The sequence below is a fragment of the Lissotriton helveticus genome, chromosome 5_1 (genome assembly GCF_964261635.1).
Source record: "Lissotriton helveticus chromosome 5_1, aLisHel1.1, whole genome shotgun sequence".
Classification (NCBI taxonomy): Eukaryota; Metazoa; Chordata; class Amphibia; order Caudata; family Salamandridae; genus Lissotriton; species Lissotriton helveticus.
Genome location: NC_136065.1, coordinates 1054457288 through 1054472938, shown reverse-complemented (window position 1 = coordinate 1054472938; position 15651 = coordinate 1054457288). Strand labels below are relative to the sequence as shown.

The 15651-nt window shown below is 45.6% G+C and overlaps 1 protein-coding gene across 5 annotated transcripts in view; it reads left to right on the top strand.

Moving 5' to 3' along the window:
- LCOR (ligand dependent nuclear receptor corepressor) overlaps window positions 1-15651 on the top strand; it is a 286641-nt gene that overhangs the window by 175228 nt on the left and 95762 nt on the right. The gene's annotated exons all lie outside the window — the stretch shown is intronic.

The following is a 15651-nucleotide window of genomic DNA, read 5'->3' as shown; positions in this document are numbered from 1 at the left end:
AATACATATACCAGCAATGGTATTACATTTCGAGTTTAAGAATCAGTCTTTAATTTTTGGTTGTGTTAATGGACATATATTTACCAAGGCTCTTAAATGCCTTCACAACCGTATCACTTTTTAAAGTAGAGAACTTTATTAATGACACTATTTTGCTGGTACTAAAGGGTACATCAGCTTACTGCTGTTTTTAAAGTAAAGTAATGTTTTGTCTTAAATGTTTCTAACTGCCTGTTTTATTGTCAAACACCGCTTTTGGTATGGTATCAGTCTGCAGTATAAAAATCAAACGTGAATACATACTGTTTTAAAACCCTCAGGGACCGTTTTCACTCTTTAGTCACTCAGTTCAGGTACTTGTGCGCTTTTCTTAAACCTAGCAGTGACTTGGTTTTCTTTTCTTCACTTTTCTCCGAAGTGCTAATAGCACATCCTTGATGAATGTCAACGTTAAATCTCAGTTCAGGAATCCAGGTATAACTCAGCCAAACCGATTTTTAAAAGCTGCAATTACTCTCCAGCACTCAGTGCCTCAGACACTTATAGTGGCATTCTGTATATTCAGTTACTACTGATCAGATCGTAAAGGGGTTCCTGTTTCTCAGTGTTAAGAAAAATCTATATGTACGATTTAAAGAGGTGTATGCCTTTCTTAATGCCACCAGGTACTATAAACCCAGCTTATTTTTTCCATCAGGAGCCCACTCTCCTTTGAAATGGACAGATAAAGGTTCATTGCTCTTTGAGTCTACTTTTAAATTGGAGCATTGCTCGGGTTATCTGACCTCTACACATGAGTTATGCAGTGTCCATTGTGAAGGAAACCGATGACTGATGGTGCTTTTGGGTTGAGTTGTAACATGATGGAGCCAAAATGACAATTGTGATTGATGAAACCTATTTGGATAGGCTCTTAAAATCCCCTTACTAAACACCCTCACAATATTTGAAACCATTTGTTTTAAGTGGAATTCAGGGAAAATATTGTATTGGATAGGCTCTTAAAATCCCCTTACTAAACACCCTCACAATATTTGAAACCATTTGTTTTAAGTGGAATTCAGGGAAAATATTGTAACAATTCGATTCTTTGAGAATTTTGAATCGAAGGCCACAGTGCTCCGAGCAATTCAACCTAGTTTGTTCTGTCTACAACCGCTATAAACTTTAATCACATATTTTGAAGCATATTGTAGTTTTCATTAAAAACAGGAACCCCTTTTACTCTTATGGACCTCATTTCAATATACTGTTTACAGGTTGATGGAATTGTATAATTTAATATTTCTCTTGTACTGTAGTTTATATTTATTTACAGATTTTTTTGTACTGTGATTAAAACTTTTTTCATTGCTATGATCAATGTCTTATGTAGTAAAGCACTTATGATCACACAATTACGTTTTTTTTGTTTGATTGCACTACAATATTTTTAATGCATTTCCAATTATTTTTACTGGACTAATCCGTCTTAATGTATGTGATGAGTAGTTTTAAAATTCATGTGGTCCTTATTTTGCATTTTATGTCAAAACGCTAATTTCGTTGTTGTGCATGTGAAAGGTTTAATGGTTTCATTGTATAATTTGACCATGTCATTAAAAAAAACCATGTCATAAAAAAAAAAAAGAAAAATCAAAAAAACACATTTCCAGCTGTAATGTTGTATATGGTAGTTCTCACTGGATGCTAGAATCTTTTCAAAACCACTATTCTTCTAATAAATTTTGTTGTGAAAATGTGTACTTTTTCAAAGGACTTTTAATTTGTTGCATTATTTTATTGGTGTACTTTGTGAAACGTTATCTATGTACTTATTCAGAATGTATCCTTAAACGAAGACCTAATACACTTCACATTTTCATTTTGATCCACACTTTTAGTGCAGATGATGTGTTGAGTGCAGATAATGGGTTCCTTCGCTTATTTTTATCATTCTGAATATTAGACCCTGGCAGGAGGACTTGGAGTAGTGCTGGAAGCAGTTAGATTTTAATGTATTTGCAATTTTTATAATTTGGGGTGATAGTTCTATATTATGTTTTTAGTCTTCTATGCTATGCTTTTAGTCTTTAATTTGTGCAGCTTATGATAAAGGATTTCTAGCAGCAGACTTTTCCAAGTAGTAGTTTTTTCCCAATGTCCATATGTTTAAATTATAACCTTGCCTAATTTAGTCTCCGGTCAGCAGCCTGTGAATACAGTAAACACTGGACTCTTCTCTCTGTGGTGGACTGTCTTCAGATTTGGGAGTTCCCTGGCAGGTAGGTGGAGCTCTGTGGCATCACTGGAGGTGTTAGTGCAGCAGCTCCATCGCAAGCACTAAACTTGGACAAGTGAGTCATTTTTAATACGTCATCTCTGTAAGGATTTCTGTCTTCTAACTACTAAAGTGGGACTCAATGGAAAAGTAAAAATGGCCCCATGGTGCATTGCACCTAGCATAGAAATTCCAGCTTGAAAAAAAGTGTGTTCGAGGCATGTGGGCTGCTAAATTCATATCTTAGCATTAGATCGCCGCCTAGTGTTGGGTCCGGATGATCGCACATTGTTGTCCTGGAAGAGTCTTCGAAGTATCCTGAGATAGGTGGCTCCTCCCCTGGACTACAGTGCACATGGGCATCGGCTCCATCCCCAGATTGTTTTTTTCCGCCATTGGGTTCGGATGTGGTCTCGACGTCTTTCTGTCGAAACCGAGAAAAACTAACTTTTAGCGGCCAAAAGGCCTCGCTTTTTTTGCGTCGGTATTGTCTGCGCACGGTCTCGAGTCTTCCGTCTCTTGGAGCCGGAATAAGCGGAGTTTTCTTTCGCTCTTCGGACTTTGAGGCCTTCTCATCGCGACACGACTGCAAAACTTTTCTGAACATGGAGCGGAGCCCGTTTAAGTACTGCCCGCTCTGTGGGTCCAAGTACCCACACATCGATCTACACCCCGTCTGTAACAAATGCCTTTCGCCTGACCACGACGACGGCAAGTGCAAAGCCTGTGCACAGTTCCGGTCTAAGAAGACTCTCAAGCTTCGGTGCGCATGGAAGCTAGACAAGCGGCCCCGGATCCGGAACACATCTTCGGCGACCAAGATGAAGAGGACCAGGGTCATCATCTTCAAATCTCCCCACCCGAGACGGAGGTCGAGGCGGATCCGGTAGACGACGACGGAGTCGTGGGTCAAGGCCTTGAATACGTCGACGAGGTAGGAGACGACGAAGAGATTTATGGGGCCGCGGCGGATAGCTCAGGGGACGAGCTCTGCCCCGAAGGTTTCGAGGATACCGACCGGGTCACGGGATCGCCTGTAGGCCTTACCCAAGACCCAATGCCGCAAGCCACAGCCCCGCCTTCTGGCCCGGCCACGGACTTACTTGCTGAGCAGACTGTATCGAAACCGAAAGCATCGGGATCGACTACATCTAAGATGGCCGACCCGAAAACGAAACCGAAACTTAAGGACTCGAGTGTCCCTAAGATGGCTGCCGTGCCGGCGAAAACTACTGTACCCGCTACTCCATCGACTCCGTCGACCTCCGGTCCGCAGAAGTCGAAGAAGTCCGTCGATTCCGCTGCTGCACAATCAAAATCGACGCCAGAGGAGGGGTCCTCTAAGAAAGATGGTCGGCACGGGTCAACAGCGGCGCCGCCGTCCAAGCACGCCAAAGCCGGCTCCACGGAGGCTATGCAGGCGCACGGATCGAAGACTGGCACGTCTGCGCACCGGTCCCAGGACTCTGGGTCGGTGACAGCGGGATCCGCGTCGAAAGCGCACAAGGCCCACAAAGACGTCGGATCCGAGGGAAAGGTCAAGACATCCTCGTCGGCGCCAAAACCCACTGGGAGTGAGACGTCCCTCATCGCCGAATCACTACAGAGAATCAGGGAGAAGGCCTCTGCTCCGTCGGCTCCGATATCATCGCCGCAGGCGCAAAAGGACAATCCAGCAAAGCCTTCTGGCAAACTTCTCTTTATTTTGCCGCCAAAGGAGGCGCCGAAAGCCTTTTCCACCAAATCGGCACCGAAGAAGACGGTTTCTTCAACGGCTGGCCCACTTCCACGTCGGGTACTCGAATCAGAGGATGATTCAGAGCATTTCATCGACGCTGACACAGGCAAATTGACCCTCTATAAGAGAAAAATCACTTCAGAGTCAGTGGACTCATATGTCATCCCACTGAAAAACAAAAGGGTGCCCCTTGACGCTTCAGGCCTCATGGAACCAATCCAGCCTCCTCCGAGACTGAGCCCTACTCCCTCACCAGAACACTCTGCGGGTGAGGGGTATGATGAGGACGAGCAATACAATTTCCCTATCAATGAACCAGATGCACAACCGGATTCATATGATGACACTGGTGACCAGGGCACCCAAAGTGTGGGGCAGGACCCGCAGCTTTTTAATGCACGTGCATCCCCAACTGAGGATTCAGCAGGTTTTCATGCGCTAATTGAGAGGGCAGCAGCCAATCATGATGTGGACATGCATGCTGACCCGATAGAGGAAGACTTCCTTTTCGACACATTTTCAGTCTCTGAAAGGACAGTAAAGACGCTGCCTATGCTTAAAGGAGTCCTCAAGCATGCTGGGGATATATTTAAGGAGCCTACCAGAGCACGAGTGGTCAATCCACGCATTGAAAAGAAGTACAGACCTGCACCTGCAGACCCCGCATACATTCGGGGACAGTTGCCACTGGACTCTCTTGTGGTCGCCAATGCCAGGAAACGTGCCAACTCCCAGACGACGGGTGAAGCTCCTCCCCCGGATAAGGAGTCCAAAGTGCTAGAGGCAAGGGGCAAAAGAGTAGCTGCACAGGCCGCAAACTTTTGGCGCATTGCCAATACACAAGCACTCTTAGCACGTTACGATAGGGCGCATTACGACACCCTAGAACAGGTTATACAACACCTGCCTCCAAAGTTCCAAGAAGGCACCAAACTGCTTATTGAGGAAGGGAAGCTAATCTCAAACGCAGCCATCAAGTGTGCACTTGACGCCGCAGACACAGCTGCTAGAGCTATCAACACTAGCGTTATGCTGAGACGACAGGCGTGGCTCCGCATCTCGGGGTTTAAACCAGATATTCAGACAACCATTCTTAATCAGCCAGTCAATCCTGATAGTCTGTTTGGTCCAGATGTTGACACCACCCTAGAAAAATAAAAAAAGACACAGAAACTGCTAAGTCCATGGGGGCCCTACAGTCACAACAGTTTCGTGGCAGCAATTTTCGTCGCTCAGGTGTACGTGGAGTCACCAGAGGACAAATGGGTCAACAATCTCAGTTCTCAAGAGGTGGAGCACAATCCTCGTTCACAAAACAGAACAAGGGAGGTTACAGGAATAACAGCAACAGAGGTCGCGGCAGAGGAAACAACAGCTCCCGCTCCTCTACCCCAAGCAAACAGTGACTCTCTGTCGCTGCCCCCCGACCACTTAACACCTGTCGGGGGGAGACTGCAGCAATTCCTGCCCGTCTGGAGAAACATCACCACAGACAGGTGGGTGCGACAACTAGTCCAGTATGGTTATTGCCTAGAGTTGAAATCCACTCCACCCAACATCCCGCCAAGGCAAAGGCCTATGTCCGCAGAGCACTTGCACTTATTGCAGCAGGAAGTAGTGGTGATGCTGCAAAAAGGCGCAATCGAGCTCGTGCCGGTGGGAGAGGAAGGCACAGGGGTGTATTCCCTGTACTTCCTTATTCCAAAGAAGGACGGATCTCTCAGACCCATTCTAGATCTACGTCCCCTCAACCTGTACATACTATCAGAACACTTCCATATGCTTACACTGCAACAAATGCTTCCCTTGTTAAACCAAGGGGACTTCTTAGCAACATTAGATCTCAAGGATGCTTATTTCCACATTCCTCTACACCCGTCCCACAGGAAATACCTCAGATTCACTATCCAAGGCAAGCATTATCAGTTCAAGGTCCTACCCTTCGGAGTGACCACAGCCCCAAGAGTGTTTACCAAGTGTCTGGCGACAGTAGCAGCGCACCTCAGGAGGCAGAACATTCATGTCTACCCCTACCTAGACGACTGGCTCGTTCAGGCCAAGTCGGAACAACAGTGCGCCGCGGACATGTCAACTACCATTCACCTCCTTCACGATCTGGGCTTCTCGTTGAACTACCCAAAGTCGCATCTTCAGCCGGCACATGTCCGGCAGTTTCTAGGTGCGACGATCAATACCCTGACGGCCATGGCTCAGCCAAACCAAGTCAGGATAGACAGCATGCAGTCTCTAATCCAAAGGTTCAGACCACAACACTCACTTCCAGCGAGAGTGTTCATGCAGTTGATTGGCATGATGGCCTCCTGCATCTTCATAGTCCCTCACGCACGGTTGCATATGCGTCCGCTCCAGGAATGCTTAGCAAATCAGTGGACACAGGCTCAGGGACAATTGACAGACCTAGTGTTGGTTACCAGTCGGGCATACGACTCTCTGCATTTGTGGACTCCACACAACCTTTGCAAGGGCCGACTGTTCCAGGAGCCAGTGCCACAAATTATCCTGACAACGGACGCATCTCTCCAGGGATGGGGAGCTCATCTGCTCACTTACACAGTGCAGGGACTATGGACGACGCAGCAACAGAAGATGCACATCAACTATCTGGAACTGATGGCAATCTTCATGGCGCTCAAGTCCTTCATTGTACATCTGTGCAACAAGGTAGTGTTAGTCCGGACGGACAACATGACCGCGATGTACTACATTCAAAAACAGGGGGGCACCCACTCGCCACAGCTGTCTCATCTGGCTCAGGGCATGTGGAAGTGGGCCATTCAGAGGAACATTTTCCTCATGGCGGAACACCTCCCGGGCAAGGACAATCAGATGGCGGATCTGCTCAGCAGATACAGCCATCAAATGCACGAGTGGGAGTTACACCCATCTGTACTCCACCCGTACTTCCAGCAGTGGGGTCATCCGGAGATAGACCTGTTTGCCACAAAAGAAAACGCAAAATGCCAACACTTTGCCGCCAGGTTCCCTCACCCACAGTCGCAGGGCAATGCGATATGGATGAACTGGTCAGGCAAATTTGCGTACGCTTTTCCACCAGCCCCTCTGATACCGCTGGTCGCGAGAAAGCTAAGGCAGCACGCGATGACTCTCATCCTAGTTGCTCCAACGTGGGCGCGCCAAGCATGGTACACCACGTTCCTCGAACTCTCAGTGGTGCCGCATCAAAGACTGCGCCTCACGCCCAGTCTTTTGACGCAGAACCATGGAGAAATTCAGCATCCAGATCCGCAACAGCTCAACCTGGCAATCTGGCCCCTGAAGTCCTAGAGTTTGGCTACCTTAACCTACCTCCGGAATGCATGGACATCATCAAGGAGGCTAGGAAGCCAACTACTAGAGCATGCTATGCTGCGAAATGGAAGCGTTTTGTCATTTACTGTACAGCCAATGACATCAACCCGCTAGATGCATCTATCCCTACCATCATTTGCTATCTGTTGCATCTTTACAAGTGCAATCTAGCGTACACTTCCATTCGGATACATCTATCCGCCATAGCGGCTTATCTTCAGAACAGGCAGCATCTCTCTGTCTTCAGAGTGCCTGCCATTAAGGCTTTCCTTGAAGGTCTGAAGCGAGTCATTCCCCCAAGAACACCACCAGCTCCGGTGTGGAACCTCAATGTGGTCCTCACCAGACTAATGGGACCACCTTTTGAGCCACTGCACTCGTGTGAACTCCAGTTCCTGACGTGGAAAGTAGCTTTCCTAATCGCTATCACGTCGCTACGGCGTGTTAGTGAGCTGCAAGCGCTCACAATCCAAGAGCCATTCATTCAGATTCATCCAAATAGGGTAGTGCTACGTACTAACCCCAAATTCCTTCCGAAGGTGGTGTCACAGTTTCATCTCAACCAAACTATTGACTTACCGGCATTCTTCCAAAACCCACAAACGGTGGCGGAAAGAATGCTCCATACGTTAGACGTACGGAGGGCGTTGATGTACTACATGGACAGAACACAACCCTTTAGAAAGACAAAACAACTTTTTGTTGCCTTCGCACCACAACACAAAGGCAACCCTATTTCCAAAGCAGGAATAGCCAGGTGGATTGTTAAGTGCATCCAAATATGTTATCAAAAGGCCAAGCGCACTTTAACGATACCCCCAAGGGCGCACTCCACACGCAAACTGGGGGCATCCATGGCTTTCCTAGGGAACATTCCTTTAGAGGATATTTGCAGAGCAGCCACGTGGGTTACACCACATACCTTTACAAAACACTACTGTGTTGACGTACATTCCAAGCAGCAAGCTGCTGTAGGACAGGCTGTTCTCAAGACACTCTTTCAGGTTTCTGCAGCTGGCACGGGCAACCGCCGCTGATGGAGGGACTGCTATGTATTCTATGCTAAGATATGAATTTAGCAGCCCACATGCCTCGAACTGAATATGCTACTTACCAGTATGCATCTGTTCTTGGCATGTAGGGCTGCTAACATTCATATCGCCCACCCTCCTCCCCGGTGCCTGTCGCAGCTGCAGATATACTATTGTATTCACTTATTAGCATGGACATCCTTTACACTTTTCACTCCATCTTCTGCCACAATGGCGAAAAACAATCTGGGGATGGAGCCGATGCCCATGCGCACTGTAGTCCAGGGGAGGAGCCACCTATCTCAGGATACTTCGAAGACTCTTCCAGGACAACAATGTGCGATCATCCGGACCCAACACTAGGCGGCGATCTAATGCTAAGATATGAATGTTAGCAGCCCTACATGCCAAGAACAGATGCATACTGGTAAGTAGCATATTCATATTGTTGCGGTGCCTTAAATAGGGCATGGATGGTTTCACTGACCTTTTGGCCAAGTGATGGAAGGGCTGCTAAGTCTGGTGTTTCTGACCGCTTACCAAGCTGTGACTCAACATGCGTAGAGCCTGCACGCCTTATTTCTAAATAAAGTAGGGGAACTAAATGATTAGTTGGTTGGACTCTCAGTGCTTCTGCTCCCCTAGACTCTAAATTACCCACCTTAAATTGCTGCTCCCATTATCTCGCTCAAAACCTTTCTGCTTGCAGGTAACGTGGGGAGTATTCATCAGGAATTTTTATTTTTGCACTGACCTATATCTTGAGTATTTTTTCTTCTTTCACGCCTTTCAAACTCGCAGAGAATACCTGCTCTATTTAACGGGACAGATTAAAATTCTCCAAAATATGTTCTCTTTAAATGTTTTGCAAAGGGACCACCCAAGCGTCCCCTGCGTGCATCTGTCCTGTGTCCATTTACCACTATTTGCCTATTTGTTTCTGCAAGATACAGGGACAGGATTTTTCTTAAACTCCACTTTATCGGATGCTGTCCCTGTGTAAAAGGCAAGCTTTCAGATTGTTTTTTGGATTCTGAATGACTGAAAAGAATAAAACACAAATTTGCTTGCCTTTTACTGTGTGTGATTCTTGGTCTCTAGTCATGTTTTTATTCTAACAGTTTATTTATGGTAGCAAATTCTCACAAGTATATCCTCTCATGTTTGGGGAGTTTTCATCCTATGAGTCTGTGATCTTTTTATGTCTTGCCTACTAGACGGCTATCTGTTGCGAGACGTTGTTAGCTTCCAGTGGGCTTGGATGCTGTCCCTGTGTAAAAGGCAAGCTTTCAGATTGTTTTTTGGATTCTGAATGATTGAAAAGAATAACACACAAATTTGCCTGTGTTTTACTGTGTGTGATTCTTGGTCTCTAGTTAAGTTTAGGTCTCGCTGAGCCATCGCGCATGTGCTGCTAGCAAGACATTTAGTCAGGGAGTCTTACCGCTGGCATAGAGCTACAGTGCACGAGGCGTGCACGCGCGCTCAGCAGTCATATGTCTTTACGTTGCTCTCCCTCAGGGCCTCCTTTCCGCTCTCTTTCCTGCTGCTGTTTCGATTTTGCAGGCCTAAAGAATCAGGCTCCTTTGCTGCAGGCATTCCCCCCTCCCTTCTTGCCTAGCCCTTCTTGTCACCTCGGCGTGCACTCACCCCTCCTTTCTCCCCTTTCGGCCGCTTTGATGTTCTCAGTGAGCTGCGTGGCCAATGCTTGGTATCTTTCACGTAGAGGTTCCAATAAATACATCGTAAAATTCTCAGTATGACCTGAAACGAGCAGGAAACAGGCTCAGCATGTAGCGGGGATAAAATACACTGCTCAGTTTGGGAAAAGAAAAGAGGGGGTGTAAATGTGTTTCTCGCCTACATAGTTTTACAAAGATCTGGATTCCCTAGTGTAAAGTTTCCAAACTTTTCTGAAGCAAAGAGTTTGGGCCCAATTAAGTCATGCCTGTGTTTGATCTTACATAATGCCAGTCGGGGGTGTTGACTAACCTTCCCTTCTCAGTGTGTGAAAATCACAGAAAATTTGTGACTCTACATTTTCTTGAATTAACATAGTTTGTGAATATATGTACCAGTTTAGGACGTTTACAGATGTTTAGATGAACTTTCGAAATGTAAATTACCTAATATTTCCCTGGCATCTGACCCCCCACCCTGGGAATGATAAAATCGGGGCTTCTTCCAAGTTAAGACTGCACTTCCTATAACTTAAGTGTGCTGAGGGAGAGACCCACTCAAACAATGGAAGCTTTCTAGAACGCTAAAGCGCTCTTAAACTGCACGTGTGTTTAGGCGCTCACACTTATTCGCTGACTTACACGAGTCCACAACTTTCACTTTTTAGTGGTGCATAGACCTATGTGCTGAATACACTGTGGCTAAAGGCACGGTCTGTGATGTCCTCTACAAACATTCCCAAAGGCGCTGGAAGTTTTATGCTTCGCGGCGGTACCTTGCTCTGAGCTGATATCTGGGTAACTGCTCTGGGTTCAAGGGCTTCAAAGCGAAGAATAAAACCATGTTTGTCTGCACCCCTCTGTCCTGGGGCATGTTTATTTATATATATATATATTTTTCCAGCGCACAGACTCCTGCCGTCCGGGTTTCAGGGCCCTGTAGAAGGAATGAGGGTCGAGGAGTAAAAGAAGTATGTTTAAGTCCCAGGGAGCAGTCACTGCTTGAAAGGTGTACATGTACACATGCATGTACAGAGGGTCCGCAATTTAAAACCAGCATTGGCATAGCCAATAGATCTTGTTGCTCTTGGACACATGTCCCTAGTCTGCAAACGTGTTACAACAACAGATAAGGCAGTGGAATGGCTCCAGGGCGGACTCTGCTTAGTTTTACTACAGACCCCTCCTCCCCCCGCACTCAGGCTATTTCTAGGCAGTCAGGCGAGGTGTTTGTAACCAAGGCCTCGTCTCCTATGGTGCATTTAAAATGCATATGTGGTGTTTGGGTTCACTTTGGGTAGCACTGCAGTCATTGATTCTTCCACAGCCCTAGCCTCCACTGGGTTTTATAGCGCACCATTATATTACGGTTATGGTGGGCTAAAATACAGGCCCCTTCACCAAAACTAAACACACGTTTCTTGTAATCAGTCTGTTTCAGTCTGTTTCAAAGTGCCAAAAAACTGTAACATTTTGTAAACCACATGGGATTTTAAATATTTCCTTAAAATTTATAAAGGTTCTCCGAGAAAATACTTGCCTTTAAAAACGCTTCTGTTGCTTATTTTACTTTTTTCAAAAATATTCTCCTTACTAAAGCAAACAAAAGTCCCAGCACGCCTGGCTGCGCCACTAGACCCATACAGGGACTTAATTTAAACTGGAGCTTACCGGAACGCTGTGCAGTAAAATGCATTTACACATGCCATATACCATGCGATAGGGTGGTTTACATAACCACACACAACCACACACACAACCACACACAACCCCACACACACACGACCACACACACACACACACGACCACACACACACACATACACCACACATACACCACACACACATACACCACACACAACCACACACACACACAACTACACACATACACAACTACACACATGAACACGCGCAACCACACGCGCGCAACCACACGCGCGCAACCACACGCGCGCACACATCCACAGGCGCGCACACATCCAGAGGCGCGCACACATGCACAGGCGCGCGCACACATGCACAGGCGCGCGCACATATGCACAGGCGCGCGCACATATGCACAGGCGCGCGCACATATGCACAGGCGCGCGCACATATGCACAGGCGCGCGCACATATGCACAGGCGCGCGCACATATGCACAGGCGCGCCCACATATGCACAGGCGCGCCCACATATGCACAGGCGCGCCCACATATGCACAGGCGCGCCCACATATGCACACACACCGTCAGTGCGCACTTTCACCAGGCACAGACACCATCTGTTGTCAGTGCACGCTTTCACCGGACACACACACACACACACACCCCACCAGCCGTCAGTGCACGGTTTCACCAGGCACACACACCACCAGCCGTCAGTGCACGCTTTCACCAGGCACACACACACACCACCAGCCGTCAGTGCATGCTTCCACCGGGCACACACACCACCAGCCGTCAGTGCATGCTTCCACCGGGCACACACACCACCAGCCGTCAGTGCACGCTTCCACCGGGCACACACACCACCAGCCATCAGTGCACAATTTCTACAGGCGCACACACCACCAGCCATCAATGCACACATCAATTGTTAACGCATCCACAATTAACTATTGTAGCAATCTCAGTATGGCGCACTTTACTTTTAAACATCTTCATCTAATTGCAGCATGCCACCATTGCTACAAAAATAAATACTCATCTTTTTGGCCTACAATTTATAGGCTTTTGTTGCAATTGGTGTTGCAATATTTATCAATGCCAATAGCTCAAACTTAAATAATGCGAGACCTATTGCATTGCAAATGCTTGTTATTCTAACAGTTTATTTATAGTAGCAAATTCTCACAAGTATATCATCTGATGTTTGGGGAGTTTTCATCCTATGAGTCTGTAATCTTTTTGGTCTTGCCTACTAGACACTATCCAGTGGGCTTAGAGCCTGCAATTTGCTTACCAGTGCTCCTTATTGTCATCCATCTGCTTGCTTGTTTATTCAGCTGTGTGGACTTTCCTTTTTCTTCTTGTGATTGTCTCTCCCCTGGAGCATGGCGCATAACTGTCTCTTGCATGCTTCTCTGACTTCTCTGCTGTGCTCTATGCTCCTCTCACCAGTGTGCTTCTCATGCATTTTGCCTTCTCGCCCATGTCCTTTCTCCCCACTGCTAACACACTGGTGTCCTTTCGCCCGTTTTATCCCCCACTCGCAACCCATTTTACATGCCCCATCTGCACCCTGTTTTACTCCCTCCCCATCACTGTTTCTTCCATGAACCCACTTGTTGCTTTTCCCCTAGTCCCACTTGTTGTCCCCCCTCCCAAGTGTTTCTGTCCCCATTTGTTTAAAAAAATGTTGACTGCTCCCTTTTCTCTCTTCAGTTACTGATCCAAATTCAATTGATAACTAAAAAGAAAAAAACAATGGCGTCTTGTTGTTGGCACATGCCTGTGTGTGTGTGTGTGTGTATGTATATATGTATATATATATATATATACGAGTCATACCAACATTCATTTTCTAGACATAGAAATATACATCCATGACAATACACTGGAAACCAAGTTATATAGAAAGGAGACAGCGGGTAACTCCATCCTACATTACACCAGCTTTCATCCCAAACATCTTATTCGCAGCATCCCCTATGGGGAAATGCTGCGAATAAAACGGATTTGCAGTAATCCAACAGATTTGAAGACGGCACAAAATGAATGTAGGGATAGATTCCTCACCAGAGGTTATCCTATGCATATCATTCAAACAGCCATCAACAAAACTGCAGAACAGGATAGACATTTTCTCCTAGCTCCTAAGACAAACGAACTGTCTATATCTGAATCCAGTAAAGTTTTAGATTCCAGCACGATCAGACTCATTGTGCCCTACAGTGCCCAAAAGGGTGCTATAAACAAAATCATCAATCAAAATTGGGCCCTAATTCGCTCTGACCCCGTTATAGGTCAAGCCATGCCTACTAAGCCTAGTATCACAAAAGGGCTATTTCCCTTCATAGCAGTCTTGTGTCTAATTGCCCTGAGGTGATCCCTTCCAAGGATTGGTTAAAAAACTCACGGGGTTTCACCAAATGTCATTCATGCAAGGCATGTACTTATGGTATCAATAAAACCAGTTACCGTACAGCTTTCAGTAGTAAAGAGATCAAAATCTCCAAATCCCTCCACTGCAAAACTGAGTACGCCATCTACATCTTAGAATGTACTTGTCCCTTACGGTACGTGGGAAGTACCAAATTACCAGCTAGTGTAGTGTAAGGATATTGCAGCACATTAGGGCAATCACCAACTCTGACCCCACCTATCCAGTTGCGAGACATTTTCGGGAGATCCACAATAACAACTTAGTGGATCTCAAGTATTATGTCATCGACACCATTCCCAAAATGAAACAGGGAGGTGACCGTGAACATCTAATGCGTAATTTGGAGACGAGGTACATCTTGAATTTCAACAGTAAGAGCCCTGGAGGGTTGAATAACACTGAAGATTTACACACATGCCTATGATTGCAAATACTTCAGTGAACCCCCAAGAAGTGACATTTGGATTGAATTTAATTCTACTCAATTCAATTGAATTTCAAATTTATTTCAACTCCTTGTTCTGATCCCAAACTGTATAGAGAACCTGCCCCCTGTGTCCTTCTCCTTTTTGTTTTTGTTTTCCTTGAAACTTACTGTTTACTGATTTAACCTTAAACCTTATAGTTACCTCGTCTTGTTATGTGGCATGAAAATATGTTATTTAAACTACACACCCTTTTTGGACTTTGTCCCTGTTGGCTGCCACTCTTCTCTCTGTTCATTTATAAAACCCTCACATCGAGGTTTTTTTATATTCAAGCACTCATTCACTTTAAGCACTTAGTGACTGAACACTATCCTTCGATCACCATCAATTATGGGTTTTGAACAAACTATTTATTCTGTGGGGGGGGAGGGGGGAAAGGGGGTCTTCCTCTAAATTTACTGGTATACTCAGATTGATTATCGCATTATGCTTCAAATCATGTTATGACCAACCGACTGTTATTTTGGGTAAAACATTTGTGTACATATATGAAATGACAAAGTTTTTATACAGAACTATATTTTTTGTATGACAAATAAGAGGTTTTTTCACATATATGTCAATTTGCACGTTGCACTTTTCCCCCAAAAAATGCTGCAAACATATTTGATGTGCGCATTTTAGTTTAAGGTTCCCCATATATACATTTATTGTGAATTATGTTGGTCAACAGCAGATGTTAATTATATGTAATTGTTTTCTGAGTTATTCCAAAAAATACGTATTAGATGCTGAATGCCTTTGCCCCCATTATTTTCAGTTTGTGAATTTAGTTTTTGTATATTTTATACATTAATCTTTTATCGAAGGAGAATTTTTAGTTTTAGTTGTATTTCACGCTTTTCTTTAGGTCTATCACTATCACAGTCACGTGCTCAGGGTGCTAGCTGTCTTAATGGTCCATTCAATGTCGGAACGTTGTCATGTGATCAAGCCACTTTTGTGGTGAAACGCGTTATGGCTGACTAGCGAGAAATAAACGCTACTTCCTGCACTTACTTTGGGTTCGTGTCTGCTTTTCGTTGTATGCTGAAGGATAAT